This window comes from Chelonia mydas, chromosome 1 (assembly GCF_015237465.2).
Source record: "Chelonia mydas isolate rCheMyd1 chromosome 1, rCheMyd1.pri.v2, whole genome shotgun sequence".
In the NCBI taxonomy this organism is placed as follows: Eukaryota; Metazoa; Chordata; order Testudines; family Cheloniidae; genus Chelonia; species Chelonia mydas.
The window spans coordinates 347,931,540-347,949,178 of record NC_057849.1 but is presented as its reverse complement, the minus strand read 5'-3'; the positions used below and the strand labels follow the sequence as shown (position 1 = coordinate 347,949,178).

Genomic DNA, 17,639 nt, shown 5'->3' with positions numbered 1-17,639 from the left:
ATAAGGATAAGTGCAGGGTCCTGCACTTAGGACAGAAGAATCCAATGCACCGCTACAGACTAGGGACAGAATGGCTAGGCAGCAGTTCTGCGGAAAAGGACCTAGAGGTGACAGTGGACGAGAAGCTGGATATGAGTCAGCAGTGTGCCCTTGTTGCCAAGAAGGCCAATGGCATTTTGGGATGTATAAGTAGGGGCATTGCCAGCAGATCGAGGGACGTAATCGTTCCCCTCTATTTGACATTGGTGAGGCCTCATCTGGAGTACTGTGTCCAGTTTTGGGCCCCATACTACAAGAAGGATGTGGAAAAATTGGAGAGAGTCCAGCGAAGGGCAACAAAAATGATTAGGGGTCTGGAACGCATGACTTATGAGGAGAGGCTGAGGGAACTGGGATTGTTTAGTCAACGGAAGAGAAGAATGAGGGGGGATTTGATAGCTGCTTTTAACTACCTGAAAGGTGGAGCCAAAGAGGATCGATCTACACTGTTCTCAGTGATAGCAGATGACAGGACAAGGAGTAATGGTCTCAAGTTGCAGTGGGGGAGATTTAGGTTGGATATTAGGAAAAACTTTTTCACTAGGAGGGTGTTGAAACACTGGAATGAGCTACCTATGGAGGTGGTGGAATCCCCTTCCTTAGAAGTTTTTAAGGTCAGGCTTGACAAAGCCCTGGCTGGGATGATTTAGTTGGGGATTGGTTCGGCTCTGGGCAGGGGGTTGGACTAGATGACCTCCAGAGGTCCCTTCCAACTCTGATATTCTATGATTCTATGATTGCCTCTGACCCTGCAATATGCAGGGCTGGGCATGTGGACAGAGCTGTGTGCAAGAGCCTTGGGGTGGAGGACCCAGACCTGCCCTGCCTTCATGTCTGGTCCTAGAGCAGAGAGAGGCCTGAGGGAGGGGAGGAGTGAGAGCTGGCACTACTGAGCCAGAAGAGAAGTCCTAGCGCAGAGGAGTTGGAAGTGGTGCCCCTGCGTCCCAAGCAAAGAGGTTCTGGGGCAGCAGGGTGCACAGAAGTGTTGCTACTAGGACGGGACAGTAATAAGCAAAGGATGGCAGGTCCCTTATCTCACAGGTGAGGAGAGGGTAAGCAGAGTCTCCAGCTGAGCACCTTCCACTCTGCTGTAAGAGCTAAGTATTAGGGCTGTCAAGCGATTAAGCAAATTAATCACGATTAATTGTGCGATTAAACAACAATAGAATACCATATATTTTAAATATTTTTGGATGTTTACTACATTTTCAAATATATTAATTTCAATTACAACACAGAACCCAAAGTTGACAGTGCTCGCTTTATATTTATTTTTGAGTACACATATTTGCACTGTAAAAAACAAAAAAATTGTATTTTTCAATTCACCTCATACCAATACAGTAGTGCAATCTCTTTATCATGAAAGTTGAATGTACAAATGTAGAATTATCTACAAAAAAAACTGCATTCAAAAATAAAACAATGTAAAACTTTAGAGCCTACAAGTCTATTTGGTTCTACTTCTTGGTCAGCCAATCACTCAGAGAAACGAGACTGGTTACAATTTGCAGGAGATAATGCTGCCTGCTTCTTGATTACAATGTCACCTGAAAGTGAGAACAGACATTCGCATCGCACTGTTGTAGCTGGCGTTGCAAGATATTTACGTGCCAGATGCATTAAAGATTCATATGTCCCTTCATACTTCAACCACCATTCCAGAGGACATGCGTCCATGGTGATGATGGGTTCTGCTTGATGACCATCCAAAGCAGTGGGGACCGATGCATGTTCATTTTCATCATCTGCATCAGATGCCACCAGCAGAAGGTTGATTTTCTTTTTTGATGGTTTGGATTCTGTAGTTTCCTCATCAGAGTGTTGCTCTTTTAAGACTTCTGAAAGCATGCTCCACACCTCGTCCCTCTCAGATTTTGGAAGGCACGTCAGATTCTTAAACTTTGCGTCGAGTGCTGTAGCTATTTTTAGAAATTTCATATCGGTACCATCTTTGCGTTTTGTCAAATCTGCTGTGAAGGTGTTCTTAAACAGGTGCTGGGTCATGGTCCGAGACTGCAAAAACATGAAATATATGAAGAACACGGGTAAAACAGAGCAGGAGACATACAATTCCCACCACCACCACCACTACCAAGAAGTACAGTCACAAATTTAATTGATGGATTATTTTTTTTAATGAGCATCATCAGCATGGAAGCTTGTCCTCTGGAATGGTGGGCAAAGCATGAAGGGGCGTATGAGTGTTTAGCATACCTGGCACGTAAATACCTTGCAACACTGGCTACAACAGTGCCATGCAAACGCCTGTTCTCACTTTCAGGTGACATTGTAAATAAAGAAACAGGCAGAAGTATCTCCCGTCAATATAAACAAACTGGTTTGTCTTTGCGATTGGCAGAATAAGAAGTAGGACTGAGGGGACTTGTAGGCTCTAAAGTTTTACACTGATTTGTTTGAGTGCAGTTATGTAACCAAAAAAAATATCTGCATTTGGAAGTTCCACTTTCATGATCAAGAGATCGCACTTCAGTACTTGTATGCGGTGAACTGAAAAATGCTGTTTCTTTTATCATTTTTACAGTGCATATATTTGTAAGCAAAAGCCCTGTGCACTTCGTATTCTGTGTTGTAATTGAAGTCAATATTTAAAATGTAGAAAAACAATCAAAATATTTAATTTCAATTGGTATTCTATTGTTATAAGTGCAATTAATTGTGATTAGTTTTTTTAATCACAATTAATTTTTTTAGTTAATTGCGTGAGTTAACTGCAATTAATTGACAGCCCTACTAAGTATTCTTGTATCTGAGCTCACCCTCTCCAGCATTAACACAGAGCAACATGTGGACAGAGATTGTAAAGAAAATTCCCAAACAAAACACTCCCCTGCATGTCTGAACGTGGACAGGAAATTAGGTTGGTATGATTTGTTCTTGACAAATCCATTCTGACCTTTTCTTATAATCCTATTGCCCTCTAGGTGCTTGCAAACTGATTAATAATTTGTTCGAGTATCTTTCCAGGTTTCGAAGCTAGGCTGACTAGTCTGTAATTTCCTGCACCCTCTTTGTTTCCCTTTTTAAAGATACATATTGTGTTTGCTCTTCTCCAGTCATCTGGGACCTCACTCGTCCTTCTTGAGTTCTTGAAGATAATTGCTAGCTAATGGTTCTGAGATTGCTTCAGCTAGTTCCTGAAGTACCCTAGGATGAATTTCATCAGGCCCTTGCTGACTTGAATACATGTAACTTATCTTCATATTCTTTAACCTGTTCTTTCCCTATTTTGGCTCACATTTCTTCCCTCTTGTTGTTAATGTTAATTGTGTTGAGTATCTGTCCCCATTAATCTTGTTAGTGAAGAGTGAAGCAAAAGAGGCATTAAACACTTTAGCCTTCTTGATGTTATTTCTCTTGCTCTTAATGTATTTATGTCCCTTGCTAGATGTAACTCATTTTGTGCTTTAGCCTTTCTGAATTTTCCCCTACGTGCTTGTGCTGTTCTTTTGCACTCCTCCTTTGCAGTTAGCCATGTTTCCCCTTTGTGTCACTAAAGAGGTCCTGATGGAGCCATATTGGGCTCTTACTATTTTTCCTCTCTTGCCTTCACATTGGAATAGTTTTCAGTTGTGCCTTTAATACTTTCTCCTTGAGAAACTGCCAGCTCTCCTGATCTTCTTTTTCAGGTGACTGAACAGCCAAGTGACATTTAGCTCATGTGGTAGAGGCTCATGCACTAAGCTGCAGAGGTCCCCGGTTCGATCCTGCCTGCTGACAACTGGGGTCTGTTGCCATTACATATTCATGTATCATTTTGCGGGGGAGGGATAGCTCCGTGGTTTGAGCATTGGCCTGCTAAACCCAGGGTTGTGAGTTCAATCCCTGAGGAGGCCATTTAGGGATCTGGGGTAGAAACTGGGGGTTGGCCCTGCTCTGAGCAGGGGGTTGGACTAGATGACTTCCTGGGGTCCCTTCCAGCCCTGATATTCTATGATTCCTTCAATTTTCTTCCCATGGGACCTTACCTACCAGTTCTGACTTTGTGAAACCCTATTTCTTTTAAGTCCACTGTCCTTAGTCTACTGCTCTCACTCTTCCCTTTCCGTGCAATCATGAAATCTCTCATTTCACAGTCACTGTCACCCCAATTGCCTTCCGCCTTCAGATTCGCTTCCAATTCCTCCCTGTTGGTTGGAATCCAGTCTAATATGGCTGTGCCCCTGGTTACTTCCTCCACTTCCTGAAACAAAAAATGGTCTCCAATACATTCCAAGACTTGACTGGGAATATTGCATTTGCCATATTACCTTCCCAATAGATGTCTGCGTAGCGTCCCTCCGGTCTTGTGGTGTTGCTGTTTGTTGGTTGTTCTAGAAATGCCTGGTTCAGGAAGAGGAGGTGGTTAGTGGTGTCCTGTAGACCCCTGTCATGACCTCACCCCTATTTTTTACTTGTATCTTTGCACAGAGACTTCCAGCTGCTCTGCCTCTCACCAGCTTGACTTCCTTAGGGAATATGGCCCTGGGCTGGGCCTTACAGAGCCGCACTGGCCCAGTTCAGCAGGAAGTTGATTTGACTGTAACTGTGAGCAGTGAGAGGAAAACAGAGGAAAACTAGGTGGAACTTCAGGAAAAGTGGGAGGTGACTCTGCAGCCTCACACAAGGGAAGGGACGGGGGGGCCCGTCAGCCTGAACGAAGCCAGGGAGCGTGGAGTGTCAGGACCTCATCAAAGGGGTCAGGAGGGGACTGGTTCCAGCTCGGATCTCGGGGATCCTTACTGGCCTGGATGTTCCCACAGGGACATGGTGACCCCCTGTGAAATCTCTTCTGCAGCCACAGCAGCGACACTCTGTCTCTAGTGTCTTGTATAGTGTTGATGAAATGTGCTGGCTTGACAGTCCTGGTGGGTCTGTTACTGCACGGAACAGGTACAGCACAGACCGCAGCTGCTCCAGCCACCCTCTCCCCTTCCTAGCCTCTGCCAGTGACCTGCAGGAGGTTCCCTGCATGACAGCCTCTACCTATTCAGCCCTCAGCTTGTACCTCCCTCTGCTGAGAGGTAGAAACTGCACAGGGGTCAGTTAGTGCCCCTCAATAGCACACTTTAAACTGAATGGAAAAGCTGAAGTTTGAAAGTGAAGTTTTCCTGCTCCTTGTCTCTGCTCAGGACCTGTCCCCCAACAGTCCTCACTTGTCTCCATGACAAATCCCCCCAAGGTTTGAGCATTAATGACAACAGTACAGAATTTCCTGGGGATTTATTAACCAGGGTGTTTTTCTGTAACTTCTAAATAAGGCACAAAGGGACTTGTTAAAAGTTTGTCTGAGACACTTGCTGCTGCAGTGTTTGCGCTCAACTGTGACTTTAAAAACTTTATTTCTAAATTTAGTTAATTGCACCATAATGTGAAAACACCGGGGAAGGGGGAGAAAATGCTAGTTGGTAAAGCAGAAAGTTCTCCCCCTCTGCTCAGCCCTTCCTTCTTTTCCATGTTCTAAGCTCCTGGGAAAAGAATAGACACAAAGTACTGAACGAGACAGGAAAAGAATAGAAACGAGTTAAAGATTTTGCAGCATTTTAGAGTGTCAATATGGAGCCCAGGTAAATTAAAACACACTTCTTTAAAACAAACAAAACAAAAAAACAACCTGAGTCAAGAAGCTTATAGTTAGTGCCACAAAGAGCTAGAAGTCTGGCCTTGTATCCCTGCCCAGATCCCTTCTCTCCTATGATGCAATATGACCTTCACATCAAGATGTTACTAATGTGTAAATTATTCCAGCTGCTATGTATCCTGGAGGAGTTACCCACACAATTTAGGCCCTCCCCCTCCCCTGGGTCCAGTGGCCCTCTATGGGTTAACAGGATCTTGTGCAAGTGAAGGAGTCTTTACACAGTAATACCCTTAAACATGTACATGTATTTATTAACAATTAATCAACAGAATACACACGCCAAGTACCTAATGCTCGCCACTCCCAATAAAGCAGCCAGACTTCTCCCAATGGCCGGTCAGCATCAGATCTCGTCCGGGGCGCCGGCTTCTACACGGAATGGTCGTGCACGATGTAAGCATTCTGGCAGCTTTATTCTTGAGCTGTGTCCCGGAGTTAGTTCCAGCGGGCATCTTTTTTGACCCTCATTATATAGTTAAAATGAGAGTCCTTCTTATCTATACTTTAACGAAGTATTTTACTTAAAACATGACTATGCAATAAATTTAACCAATCATAATCCCTAATGGGCTCAAACCACTTCTCTAGCAACAGCAAAACCTCATAATTGCTACTTATCAGCAAAAGCAACTTTGAACTAAAAGTTCAGGCACCTAGTAAGAAACTTGCAGAAATTCAAGGTTAGCTTGTTCATACTTCCTTCTATTCCCATGAAACTGTGATTGTACTGTATCTATTCCTGTTAGTAAGGATGCAGCTGGTATTTTTCTGTCTGCTGAGGATGAATTTTCCTGACTTTATAGTTTTTATTTCTAATTTATGGTAGCTGAGAATACAAGATGGCTGCAGGTTATGCTAAGTCATACACAAGAGGGCTGTGGGTCATGTCAAGTCCAGGCCTCTCACAACAGAGGGTGGGAGACGTATCCTGGTGTCCCTGACTCTTCGTGTAATGGCATCTGTGAGATGGATGTTTCTAGACTTCATATGGAGCAACAGGAGACAAGCTGATTGTTGTTGTCAATTGACATATGAAGTGAAGGAGAGTCTGTGTGTGGACTGCTCTGTGTGTTGGGATGGGGTGAGGGAATACCATTGTATCTACAGTAGGAGAGAAGGTATTCCTGATACTGGAGTAAACCAAATAGCCTGTTTTTATAGGTCTTTGCCAGAGGTGATCCTGGCAATTACAGGCCAGTAAACCTACCTTCAGTACCTGGCAAACTGGTTGAAATTATAGTAAGGAACAGAATTATCAGACAAATAAATTGACATGATTTGTTGGGGAGGAGTCAACACGGCTTTTGTAAAAGGAAGTCAAGTCATGCCTCACCAATCTTTTGGAATTATTTGAGGGGGGTCAACAAACGTGTGGAAAAGGGCGATCCACTCAATTTAGTGTATGTGGACTTTCAGAAAGCCTTTGACAAGGTCCCACTCCAAAGGCTCTTAAGCAAAGTAAGTTTTCATGGGATAAGAGGGAAGGTCCTTTCATGGATCAAGAACTGGTTAAAAAACAGGAAACTTAGCATAGGAATAAATGGTCAGTTTTTACAGTGGAAAGAGGTAAATAGCAGCATCCCCCAAGGATCTGTACTGGGACCAGTGCTGTTCAACATATTCGTAAGTGATCTAGAAAAGGTGGCAAACACTGAGGTGGAAAAATTTGCAGACAATAAAAAATTACTCAAGATAGTTAAGTCCAAAGTAGACTGTGAAGAGTTACAAAAGGATCTCACAAAACTGGGTGACTGGGCAACAAAATGGCAAATGAAATTCCATATTGATAAATGCAAAGTAACGCAAATTGGAAAACCATAATCCCAACTATACATCCAAGATGATGAGGTGTAAATTAGCGGTTACCACTCAAGGAAGGGATCTTGGAGTCACTGTGGATAGTTCTCTGGAAACATCTGCTTAATGTGCAGCAGCCTTCAAAAAGCTAATGATGACAGGAAGCCCTAGAAAAGGGATAGACCACTTCAGCTGGGGCTTGGGTGAACTCTCCCCTGCCATCTAGTGATGAGCTGGTCAGGAACAGACCGTGTTGGCACAGAACTGCCTGCTCCGCCTAAATGCACAGCATGATGGAGGTGCTTTGCCAAATCACATTTGGCCAGTGTTGTTACAAATCACTGTAGTAGTGCGTGATGAAGTGGTGTTATCCTGATTGTACGAGTAAAGGGCAGAAGAAATGTGCTTAGCCTGCCCTGATTGAGGGGGTCACCCTCAACTGAATTGCACTCGCTAAGCAGTGGGTAAGGATGCCAAATGCCACAAGAAGAGCCAAGGTGAGGACAGATGTTCCGGGGAGGGGGGCTGCTTAAGGAGCCCTATACAGCATTTGACTCTCCACTGTTTAAAGACAGCTGATTAGACTCCATTGTAAGTTATTGTTTTGCTCAGCTATCACTAGAGCTGAAATCACTGATAAGCAGGTGCTGAACCTTGGACCAACAGTGGCAGAGTGATCAGCAGTAACTGTGGACTAGTTGTACCAGCTAGGGCATTGCTCTACACTGCAATGGAAAAATGAACTCCTGTGAATCTCTCTCTCAACTCTGGGTCTTTGCTAACCAAAGACAGCAACTGAGTGGTGTGTTAAAGGGACGTTTGTTGGCCTTTCACACAAGGTGAGAAACTGAAGCAAAGGACACTGCCCAACGTGTCCTGGGGTGGGGGTTTGCTCGTGGTCATGTGCTTTTGAATCGTGGTTGTGGTGTTTTCCCAAATCAATGCTGGGTTCCTTTTCCCTTTTTACTGAATGCTTTCTTGGCTACACATACTCTGTGCTTGTGAGAGGAGTAGTATTGCCTCTTGGAGGCACCCAGAAGTGGTGGTTAATTTTCCCAGATTAATGGATGGGAGCTTGAGCTGGTTCTGTTTTGTATTGTTAAGAGAAACCCTTAGATATTGAACACAGCCCTTGTTGCTGCCAACTCCACCTGGCAGAAGAATTACAATAAGAAGACAGAAAATATCATAATGCCACTATATAAATCCATGGTACACCCATACTTTGAATACAGCGTGCCGTTCTAGTCACCCCATATCAAAAAAAGATGTATTAGAATTGGAAAAAAGTACAGAGAAGGGCAACAAAAATAGTTGTGGGCACGAGGAGAGATTAAAAAGACTAGGACTGTTCCGCTTGGACAAAAGATGACTAAGGAGGGGTATGACAGAGGTCTATAAAATTGTCAATGGTGTGGAGAAAGTAAATAAGAAAATGCTATTTATCCTTAATATAACACAAGCACAAGGGGTCACCCAATGAAATTAATAGGCAGCAGGTTTAAAACAAACTTCTTCCCACAATGCAGTCAACTTGTGGAACTTGTTGCCAGGGGATGTTGTGAAGGCCAAAAGTACATGTGGGTTCAAAAAAAGAATTAAAGAAGTTCATGGAGGATCAGTCCATCAATGGCTGTTAGTCAAGATGGTCAGGACCCAACCCCATGCTCTGGATGTCCCTAAACCTCTGACTCCCAGAACCTGGGACTGGATGACTGGGTGGATCACTCAATAAATTGCCTTGTTTTATTCATTCCCTCTGAAGTGTCTGGCACCAGCCACTGCCAGAAGACAGGATACTGGGCTAGATGGACCATTGGTCTGACCCTGTATGGTTATTCTTGTGTTAATGCCTGTTAGGGGGCTTATTCCTTCAACCACTTACTTCCCTGGTCCTTCTCGCATGAACAGAGAACAACAATACCCAAAGTCCAAAGGTGCAAACAATTCAATGTTTATTGGGGTGAATTTCCAGCAAGCATGATTCCAGTTTCCTTCCTTAGTGTCCCCCTTCCCAGCTCTGACACCACAGAGCCTTGCCTGTGTCCCTGTTCCCATTCCCCCCCTTAGCAAAACATGATTCCAATTTCCCCACTCCCATTCCCTGTTCCCATCCCCCCGTTACTGATTGACTGCAGACTATATAGTAAAACTTGAGTTCTGCTTAGCTATACCTTAACCAATCATTTTACTGAAATTTAACTAACCAATCCTAACATATTGTAACATGATTATGTAACCAATTATATCCCACCACTTTAATTGATTTACACCCAGCAAAATTAATTATACAGCAGACCAAAACAATCACAGAACCAGACAGAGACCATGCAAATAAACAATAGCAAAGTGGGAATATAATGACAAAACAATACAGAAGTGAGGATTTCACAACTACATCTATAAAGACACAGGCGTTTCCCAGTTGTGTCTATTGATAAGTGAGTTCTTGCCAGACAGGATGCTATCAAACTACGTTTCCTTTTACATCTTCTAGGGACTTCCCTTTCTCTGGAGGCGATAGGCATTATAAGGACAGGATTGTATTTCTAACTGCTCAATAGCACCTTATTTCAAGGAGACTAGTTTGGAATGTGAGGATCTGACCATTCGCTTCCCAGCTTAGGGCTGCCTCTGCTGCTTAGCCAAAGGCGTTAGCCCAAGAAAAGGGCCTCAGACTGTCTCAGTAAGAGAAGGCCCTTACACCGGCAGACAGTGATTTTCATTCTTTCTTTCTTTTATACCTCTACAACTAGCCAAGTGATAAGAATACACCTAAATTCTTAGAGTATAGGCCTTTACAGACAGGCCTGAATATCTATATCCTAACACTCCACCCCTTAGGTTTAACCTGTTCCCCTTACTTTCAGGCTTGACTTGTTTTTTCACCTCCCTTTCCTGGAAGGCCATAATCTGAGTCTTCTAGTAGCTTGTTTGCTGACCAGTTGTTTTCATTATTTGCAGCTACTTTGTGCCCATCAGCTAGGTAATTTGCATTTACACAGAGGCTTTCTAGCTTGCTTTTGGATCCAAAGCTATTAGCAGCTCCAAGACTGTCTTAAAAGGGAAACACTCCACTTCCACAAGAGTTCTGATTACTTTCCACTTTCATCTCCTGCTCCAAATTACACAAAGATCTGAAAAAGAAAGCACAACCTATTGTGGCTCCTTTTCGAGCCCTAATAGGATTTTATTTAAGTACCATGTTTTGTTTGCATTTCATTTACCCCTTCTCCAGTATACACTGTACACGTCCTGGGAAAATGCACATTCCTTCCATAGTTTAACCTCCATAACATTATATTATCCATATTAATTTTACACAAGGTGTAACTGCCTCCCCCGTGCCCACAGAGTTTTTATGCACACCCACCAAAGCAACAGTCCGATCCCCCAGAGCCACCCCAAGGCTTAATGTTCCCATCAATGCCCAGTTCCATTAGCTGACTCTGCCCTCTCCTGCCTACACCTGGTGATTCATGAAGCACCCGTTCTTCCCAGGGTCTGCTCTTGTCCTAGTCAGACTGTCTCTGAAATATTCCTGGGCAGTCAGTGGTTCTGGGCTTCTGTCTGCTGAAGTCTATATTATACAAGTGCAAAATGTCAGTGCTGCATTGGTGATGACTGAAAGACCCAGAAAAAATTTTCCCGTGGTCCTAGGTGGGGACACATAGGGAAGGCTGGTGCTGTTGCTCCCTGGCACGCCAGAAGCACAGGGGCTCTCCAGACAGCTGGGAGAAATGCAATGTCTCCACAGCATGGCTGGACATGGGGAGTGGCTTATTTGGAGGGTGGTGAGTAGGGAAGTTAACTTTTCTGGTATTCTGTGAAGCTTCTCATTTTTATTGCTCATTGTTTGTCAAGTATTCCCAGAAAGCCTGGCTCTCTACATGGGATGCTGCTAGCTTTGCCCCAAGCGTCTGGATAAAGGGTAACAAGAAAACATTCTACAACTACATTAGAAGCAAAAGGAAGACCAAGGACAGGGTAGGCCCATTACTCAATGACGGGGGGAATCAATAACAGAAAATGTGGAAATGCCTTTTTTGTTTGGGTTTTCACCGAAAAGGTTAGTAGCAATTGGACTTCTAACTTAATGAACGCCAGTGAAAATGAGGTAGGATCAGATGCTAAAATAAGGAAAGAACAAGTTTAAAAATTATTTAGAAAAGTTAGATGTCTTCACATCACCAGGGCCTGATTAAATACATCCTAGAACACTCCAGGAGCTGACTGAGGAGATATCTGAGCGATTATCTTTGAAAACTCATGGAAGACAGGAGAGATTCCAGAGGACTGGAAAAGAGCAAATGCAGTGCCCATCTAAAAAAGGGAAATAAGGACAACCTGGGGAATTACAGACCAGTCATCTTAACTTCAGTACCTGGGAAGATAATGGAGCAAATAATTAAGCAATCAGTTTGCAGACACTTAGAGCCTGGATTTGTCAAGAACAAATCATGTCAAACCAACCTAATACCTTTCTTTGACAGGGTAACAAGGCTTGTGGATGGAGGGGTGGGGTGGGGCGGGGGAGAGAGAGGGAGAAGCAATAGATGTGGTATATTTTGACTTTAGTAAGGCTTTTGATAATGTCTCACATGACCTTCTCATACACAAACTAGGGAAATATAGCCTAAATGGAGCTACTATAACAGTGGTTCTCAAACTTTTGTACTGATGACCCCTTTCACATAGTAAGCCTCTGAGTACGTCCACCCTAATAAATTAAAAACACTTTTTTATATATTTAACACCATTATAAATGCTGGAGGCAAAGCGGGGCCTGGGGGTGGAGGCTAACAGCTCACGACCCCCCAGGTAATATCCTTGTGACCCCCTGAGGGGTCCCGACCCCCAGTTTGAGAACCCCTGTACTATACGGTGCGTGCATAAGTGGTTGGAAAACCATTCCCAGAGAGTAGTTAGTGGTTCATAGTCAAGCTGGACAAGCATATTGAGTGGGGCCCTGCATGGATCAGTCTGGTTCTGTTCAGTATCTTTATCAATGATTTAGATCAGTGGTTCTTAACCTTTACTGAAGCCTGCACCTTTGGGTCTCAAAATATATTCTCTCACCTCTTATCAAAAATCAAAATATGTTCCTGCACCCCTTGTCAAAAATCGTTGAAGTAGGTCAGTTCTTTAAACCTAGATATATTTTTGTTTGTATATTACAGTAATTGTTAAATGTATAATGTTAATACATACATAGGTTTGATGAAACAAAGTAGTTGTACTTACGTGCCTGTGCTTAATTTGTGTTTTCGATGATTTACCTTCTAAAAAATTCAGGTATGTCTCGGACCCCCAGGAAGGGCATCTCGCACCCCCAGGGGGTGTGTGCACCCCAGGTTAAGAACCACTGATTTAGATATGGCATAGAGAGTACACTGATGAAGTTTGTGGACAATATTAAGCTGGGAGGGGTTGCAAATGCTTTGGAGGACAGGATTAAAATTCAAAATGATCTGGACAAACTGGACAAACTGGTCTGAAATAAATAAGATGAAATAAATAAGGACAAATGCAAAGTATTCCACTTAGGAAGGAACAATTTCACACATACACAACAGGAAATAACTGCCTACGAAGGAGTACAGTGGAAAGGGATCTGCGGGTGATAGTGGATCACAAGGTAAATATGAGTCAACAGTGTGACACTGTTGCAAAAAAAGCAAAAATCATTCTGGGCTGTATTAGAAGGAGTGTTGTAAACAAGACATAAGAAGTAATTCTTCCTCTCTACTGAGTGCTGATTGGGCCGCAGCTGGAGTATTGTGTCCAGTTCTGGGTGCCACATTTCAGGAAAGATGTGGACAAATTAGAGAAAGTCCAAAGGAGAGCAACAAAAATGATTAAAGGTCTAGAAAACATGACCTGTGAGGGAAGACTGAAAAAATGGCTTTGTTTAGTCTGGAGAAGAGAAGACTAACAATTTTCAAATACATAAAAGGTTGTTACAAGAAGAAGGATAAAAATTATTCTCCTTAACCTAGGACAAGAAACAATGGGCTTAAACTGTTGTTTCTTGACTTTAGCAAAGCTTTTGACACAGTCTCCCACAGTATTCTTGTCAGCAAGTTAAGGAAGTATGGGCTGGATGAATGCACTATAAGGTGGGTAGAAAGTTAGCTAGATTGTCGGGCTCAACGGGTAGTGATCAATGGCTCCATGTCTAGTTGGCAGCCGGTGTCAAGTGGAGTGCCCCAGGGGTCGGTCCTGGGGCCGGTTTTGTTCAATATCTTCATAAATGATCTGGAGGATGGTGTGGATTGCACTCTCAGCAAATTTGCGGATGATACTAAACTGGGAGGAGTGGTAGATACGCTGGAGGGGAGGGATAGGATACAGAAGGACCTAGACAAATTGGAGGATTGGGCCAAAAGAAATCTGATGAGGTTTAATAAGGATAAGTGCAGGGTCCTGCACTTAGGACGGAAGAATCCAATGCACCGCTACAGACTAGGGACCGAATGGCTAGGCAGCAGTTCTGCGGAAAAGGACCTAGGGGTGACAGTGGACGAGAAGCTGGATATGAGTCAGCAGTGTGCCCTTGTTGCCAAAAAGGCCAATGGCATTTTGGGATGTATAAGTAGGGGCATTGCCAGCAGATCGAGGGACGTGATCGTTCCCCTCTATTCGACATTGGTGAGGCCTCATCTGGAGTACTGTGTCCAGTTTTGGGCCCCACACTACAAGAAGGATGTGGATAAATTGGAGAGAGTCCAGCGAAGGGCAACAAAAATGATTAGGGGTCTAGAACACATGACTTATGAGGAGAGGCTGAGGGAGCTGGGATTGTTTAGTCTACAGAAGAGAAGAATGAGGGGGGATTTGATAGCTGCTTTCAACTACCTGAAAGGGGGTTCCAAAGAGGATGGCTCTAGACTGTTCTCAATGGTAACAGATGACAGAACGAGGAGTAATGGTCTCAAGTTGCAGTGGGGGAGGTTTAGGTTGGATATTAGGAAAAGCTTTTTCACTAGGAGGGTGGTGAAGCACTGGAATGCGTTACCTAGGGAGGTGGTAGAATCTCCTTCCTTAGAGGTTTTTAAGGTCAGGCTTGACAAAGCCCTGGCTGGGATGATTTAACTGGGACTTGGTCCTGCTTCGAGCAGGGGGTTGGACTAGATGACCTTCTGGGGTCCCTTCCAACCCTGATATTCTATGATTCTATGATTCTATGATTCTAAACTGCAGCAAGGGCGGTTTAAGTTGGACATTAGGAAAAACTTCCTGTCAGGGTGGTTAAGCACTGGAATAAATTGCCAAGATGTTGTGGAATCTGCATCATTGGATATTTTTAAAAGCAGGTTAGACAAACACCTTAGTCCTGACTTGAGTTCAGGGGACTCGAGGTCCCTGTGACACTGCACTCCATATTCTTCATAGTTGTATGATTATGATATAATTATGACATAATTATGATGCATTTTGTACAAGATGGGTCATGTGCGGTGTCATTGGAAAAGATATGATTTGCTGAATCTGATTCTTATTTGTATGCATGTATCATTTTTGTATCTGAAGTTATGAATATTGACTATGTATCTGTATTTCACATGTAGTCACACCTGGGTGACACCCACTAGGTAAAAGGGCCTATTGAGGGTAATGGGCCATTCAGGAAAAACAATAGCCCTTAGGAGAAGCTTATCCATGACCTGGGAAGCTCCAGACAGCCTGTAAGTAATGGCTGCTATGACTCAGCAAGATATGCCAGGGCACGTGACCAGGCCACATGACTCTGGACTCCATTTTGGGATGTCTGTATTTTTTCACAAACTGGTCTGGGAACCAAGTCTGAAACAAAGGGTTCCTGCCATATGCTAAAGCAGGGGTCGGCAACCTTTGAGAAGTGGCATGCCAAGTCTTCATTAATTTAAGGTTTCATGTGCCAGTAATAAATGTTACATTTACAGGGGCCCCCCAACGGAACCCGCGGCCAGCAGCGGGCTGAGCAGGGCCGGTGGCCGGGACCCTGGCTGGCAGCAGCATGCCAGTAAAATTCGGCATGCCGCAGGTTGCCGACCCCTGTGCTAAAGCTATGTAAGGCAGGGAGTGACCTCATCTGTTCTTCTCTCCCCCACAGCTAAACACCTCAGAGAAGCTCCTAAGGAAAAAGGACTTTGAACAAGGGTGGGGAACCCAAGCTGAAAAGCAAGTGCAGCTTGTGCCTTAAGACTCTGCAAGCCTGCTTGTATCATCAGACAGGGTGAGAGATTGAATATGAATTAGCAGTCCATCTAGTATGTTAAGCTTAGTTTGCGTTTTTGTTTGTTTGCTAGGTAATCTGCTTTGATTGTTTTTGCTTTATCTAAATTAGTGAGTTTGAATGTAGTGCTTGGAAATCTTCGCTCAAGGGGCAAAGGCTGTTGCATTTCCACTCCACATTGAGGGGGAGGCGAACTGGGAAATAAATTCAAAGGGATCGGGGTTTCAATCCAGGCAGGACGGTACAGCTCTGGGGGACTGGAGGTTACTTTGGCTGTAACCTCTCTATTGTTGGTTCATGCAGTGGCTGGTAAACCTGCGTGTAACTGCAGCTGGGTGTGTCCCTACCTGTGTGAATGCTGATGGAAGTGTAGGACCAGAAGTGGGTCTGTAGCTTGTCACAGCAGCATAGTGTGAAAGGGAGCCCAGGCTGGTAAGTCAGAGGGCCAGCGTTCCCACCATGGCCTGGCCCAGCAGCACGGGCCACAGTCCTGGCCAGCCGGCTCCTGGGCAGCAGGGCCTGTCCCCAGCCATTGGTATTGGAATGGGCGGAGCCCCGGCACCCCACTCCTCCACCCCCGTGTTGAAATATGGACTGCTGCTGCCGTGTGCCGTCACTCATGAGCCCCCAGGAGCAACACATGATGCAACACCCCTTCCCCCCAATCCCCCCTCTGCACTGCCCCTTCCCTGCAAGACCCTGTCCCCCGCACTGCCCCTTCCCCCACCCCCCTTCCACACTGCCCCTTCTCCTCAAGACTCTGCCCCCACACTACCCCTTCCCCTTTCCCCCCAATCCCCCCGCCGCACTGCCCCCACACTGCCCCTTCCCTGCAAGACCCTGCCCCCACACTGCCCCTTCCCTGCAAGACCCCACCCTCCTATTCACCCACTCACTCCTCCAACCCCCTCTCCCCCCCGTCGCTAGCCCTTGTGAGACAGCTTGTTGCTGTGGGTGAAGATGTGATGCAGATACAGGTAAAAGACAGCTAGCGGATTGTGGGTCGGATCACAGGTTGATCCTGGCAGATGTGGATCAGATGCGGATCCACATTTTTGCATCCGCACAGGGCTCTACAAATGGGCTGATACTTGGGCCCATCCTTCCACTTGTGCTGCTTTTTCTTTTGTTCCTAATATACTTTTAAAATGCCTTCTTGGTGTCATTAGTCCCGCCAGACAAGGATTTTTCCCTGGTGTCTTTAACTTCCCTTATTAGTTTTCTACACTTCATAACTTCTAATTTATATTGATTTGCTATCTACTGTCCCCTTTTCTATTTGTTAGTGTGATGTTGCATTCCATATGTTTTATGGAAATATGCTAATGAGTGTGAATATAATGCAACTGGAATATGCTTCATGCAAAAGGTCTCTTGTAAGGTATCATTACAAAGCTTATAATCTACTAAGTGTGGTCATCCTATTTGTATGTATTCGCAAAAAGAAAAGGAGTACTTTTGGCACCTTAGAGACTAACCAATTTATTTGAGCATAAGCTTTCGTGAGCTACAGCTCACTTCATCGGATGCATCACGAAAGCTTATGCTCAAATAAATTGGTTAGTCTCTAAGGTGCCACAAGTACTCCTTTTCTTTTTGCGAATATAGACTAACACGGCTGCTATTCTGAAACCTATTTGTATGTATGTATCATTCTTGTATCTAAAACTAGAAATAGGAAGTTAACTCTGAGGTCCTATTGTAATTATGCAAAGTGTGGGCCATTAATGGTGGTTTAGCATCTTGATGGCTCCCATTGACTAGGACAGCTGGCTGTAAATGGCTCTGTTTACCTGCAAGCCTTCCTGTGTACCTGATGTGGAGAATGAAGGCTTGGGGGTCTCACAGGGCATGTGATCATGTCACCTGGAACTGGAATCCATCTTAAACCTGGTGCTTTTCCATTTAGAAGGAGGAGTGGGGACCCAGAGAGAGACAAAGGAT

At 44.3% G+C, this 17,639-nt stretch overlaps 1 long non-coding RNA gene across 1 annotated transcript; it reads right to left on the bottom strand.

The window, feature by feature from the left end:
* Positions 1–1,895: 1,895 nt before the first annotated feature.
* LOC119565295 lies at positions 1,896–7,159 on the bottom strand. Its single transcript, XR_005223912.2, has 3 exons — positions 5,968–7,159; positions 4,311–4,383; positions 1,896–2,055 (listed from the first exon to the last, which is right to left on the bottom strand). It is a non-coding gene; the product is annotated as an uncharacterized LOC119565295 (long non-coding RNA).
* Between the last annotated feature and the right edge of the window lie 10,480 nt (positions 7,160–17,639).